Source organism: Cryptomeria japonica, chromosome 10 (genome assembly GCF_030272615.1).
Source record: "Cryptomeria japonica chromosome 10, Sugi_1.0, whole genome shotgun sequence".
Taxonomy (NCBI): Eukaryota; Viridiplantae; Streptophyta; class Pinopsida; order Cupressales; family Cupressaceae; genus Cryptomeria; species Cryptomeria japonica.
Window position 1 is genome coordinate 765,005,561 of NC_081414.1, and position 3,340 is coordinate 765,008,900.

Consider the following 3,340-nt stretch of genomic DNA (forward strand, 5'->3'; position numbering starts at 1 on the left):
ATCTTATCTGAGAAGATCGAGTTGTAACTAAGAGAGAGATTGAGAAGACTGAAGTAATGCTAGAATGCATTAGCTGCAAGCAATACTGGATCTAACCAAGCAGCTTGTGCTATTAGATAGATCAAACACTTGTTGATTACTCACATCTTTAACAAGTCAGCAACCCTTAACTGGGTAGGCCTCAAAGCCTTTGTAAAATTCTCTAACAAGATGGTTCACACATGTGAATCTAAAATCTTCTAACAAGGTAGTCTTTAATTGGACTTATCTCCTAACAGAGATTGAGATTCCTAACACGATCTGTTCTGGTGAAGAACATTGTAAGACCTTAACCGGTTTGACCTTAACCGGTCTGGTTTCTATTTTGCAGATAGTAACTTGTGAGTTCCATCTCACCGTGGTTTTTCCTAGTTGGGTTTCCACGTCAAATATCTTATGTTATGGTTGTATTACTTTTGTGGGTGAATGTTTTATTTGCATTTTGGTTTGTATGTGTGGTAACCGGTTTGATTGTCAGACTGCTTTACCGGTTCATCTTTAGATTGTGTAAGTGTTTTAGTGCAAAGATTTTTGGCATACTAATTCACCCCCCCTCTTAGTATTTATCAGCCGGTACCTATTGCAGAGCACCATTTCGAGCGAGTTCGTCGATTCCAGCGGCCAGACGACTATGGACCAGTGGTATGCAAATTTAAAATTTTGGATTTCATGCATTTTTGATACGTTTTTTGTTGAGTCCAAGTTGAGTCGGGACAATAGCGCTGAAACTATGTTTTGGTGCTATTGTCCATTTAACTAGCACTTTTGTGCCGCAATGGTGCTATTGTGGTGCCGTTTGAGCGCTTTTGAAAATTTTAGCACTATTGTAGGCTTGTTTAGGTGCTATTGTTTGTTTAGTGCTATTGAGGGGTCAATTGAGCATTTTTGTCTTTAAGTAGTGCTATTGCATAGCTGTTGTAGCACGTTTGTAGTTTGAGTGCTTTTGTATAGCTGATTAAGTGCTTTTGTTAGGGGTTTAGCGCCGTAGACGTATAAAAATGATCATATTCCTAAATGAATATTTTATGTTCATTTCTCTATTTAATTAAATCCAATTTAATTAAATTATCCACATTCTTCTATTTTATTAAATAAATTATTCAATTTATTTAAATAAAATTCACTATACCATTTAATGAATAAATCATTTTATTCAATTAAATCCCCCCTAGCCACTTTTAATTAAATTCAAATTTAATTAAATAGTTATCCTAAATTGAATAAATCAAATTTATTTAATTACAACCAAATTGAATGAAAATCAATTAATTCAATTAAATCCTATTATCCCCCCATCCACTTGCAAAATCCTAAATCCCTTCCTAATCCCTTCCTAATCCCTTCTAGAATCTTCTAATCGATTCTAATTAACCTAACCCTCCTCTAAACTTTGTCACATCCCTAAGCAAAGGGAGGTCACTTCTCAAATGGCCCAAAGTCTTGGATAACCATTGAAGGTTTTCAACCTTCAACCACCAAAACCCTTAAAGTCTTTGAAAACCATTGAAGGCTTCCAACCTTCAACCACTTAATCCCCAAAGTCTCCAATAACCATTAATGGTTAATTCAAACCCTCCCACATGGTTAAAACATTTGTTTTGACTCAACCTCTACCCAACCCAAGGGTCTCATCAGGCCTTTAATGCTTTGACCATGATTATCTCTTAATCATTTGCACAAAGGTTTATCTTTGGATTAACTCCTAATCCAGTGGGTAATCCTAACTTAGACTTGACCCTTAGCCTCTAGATAACTATGAGGTCTTCTCAGGCATTCAATGCCCCCAACCCCTTCTTTCAACCCAATCTTATGTTGACATTTGTCACCATGTCATTGGTGCAAATTGTGCACATGGATCCCCAACTTTCAAACTTGGCCCTTGATTAAACCTTTCAATCCTGACCATCCATTGCCCTATTTTTGCTATAAATAGAGCTCTCATTCCTCCATTTTGAACAATCATCTTTCAAATTTGAAGCATCACACTTATGCTCAAATTCTTTCAAGCATTCATATCATTTCATTTAGCCTGTCTTTAAATCAGGAAATAGACTAAATATGCATGTTTAAAATAATTTCTTTATCATTTTAGTTCAATCATAGACTAAATATAGTATGCTAGGATAGTATTCATACTAATCTTGTCATCTTATCATTTAGTTTATTGCATTTCTAAGATCATACATAGCTTAGCATCCATTTCAGACTAAAATTTATCAAAGCATCTCTCGTTCTTGCATTTGCCATCCCTAAACCATTTTGCTCAGTAATCTGAGAGCAAAAACGTTAGTTTGAGGGACATTGTGAGATAGAGAACCATGGGACCCTCCTTGGGAAGCTGAGTAATACGTTATTACTCCATAGCTTGCACCAAGAAGTTCTGTGTGTGTGTGTGGACTAGTATTAACTAAATTTTCACATTTTAAGTTTTATTCGCCCACTTTTCCTGCACACATTTCTGGCGCCCACCGTGGGGCTCGACCCCAAATAACACATCGGTTTTTGAAATTGATCATTTTTGCAGGTCCACGGGAAACGAGAATCAGCGCGTCGAAAAGATATATTAGCACATCCGCCTAACAATTTAGCGCTTCTAGCCTACTGTTTAGCGCGTGGGCTCTTTGTCTTAGCGCATGAACACTTTTCCTTAGCGCATGATGCTGTTTAACAAATTTTCCTTTAGGTATCAACGCGGGTGAAACATATAGTAGCGCATATACTTGACAGATTAGCGCATCCGACCCACATTTTAGCGCCTGTAATACATCTTCCAGCACGTAGAAACTAAACATTAGCGCATCAGATTCAAACTTTTCCTGCATAACTGACCGCGGGAAAAAGAAAAAACACAGAGTAGCGCATGCAACACGCAGAGCAGCGCATCCAAGTAACAGAATAGCGCAGAGAAAAACAAATATAGCGCATTGGGATCATATTGTAGCATGTACAGTTTGTTCTGTAGCGCATCAAAAATAAAAAATAAAAAATAAAATTTTGTAACCGAATTAAAATTCTAGACTTGTAGAAGTCCCCCGAATCAACTGACAATTTTATCTTTTTGTTTGTTTGCAGGGTTATAACGGTTTCTTGCAGGTAAAGCGAGGAAATTTACTTTTACAGCAAAACGATTTCTTTTGTTGACCTCCAAAAACGAAAATTTTGCTTTGTTGACCATTTTCACTTTTCTAGATCAGAAAATCTGTCTTTTAAAGATTAAAAAGAACATCATGTTTTTGTGGAGCAACATCTCTGCATAGATTTTAGCAAATCACTGATTTGAAAGGATAAAATAAGACCTCAT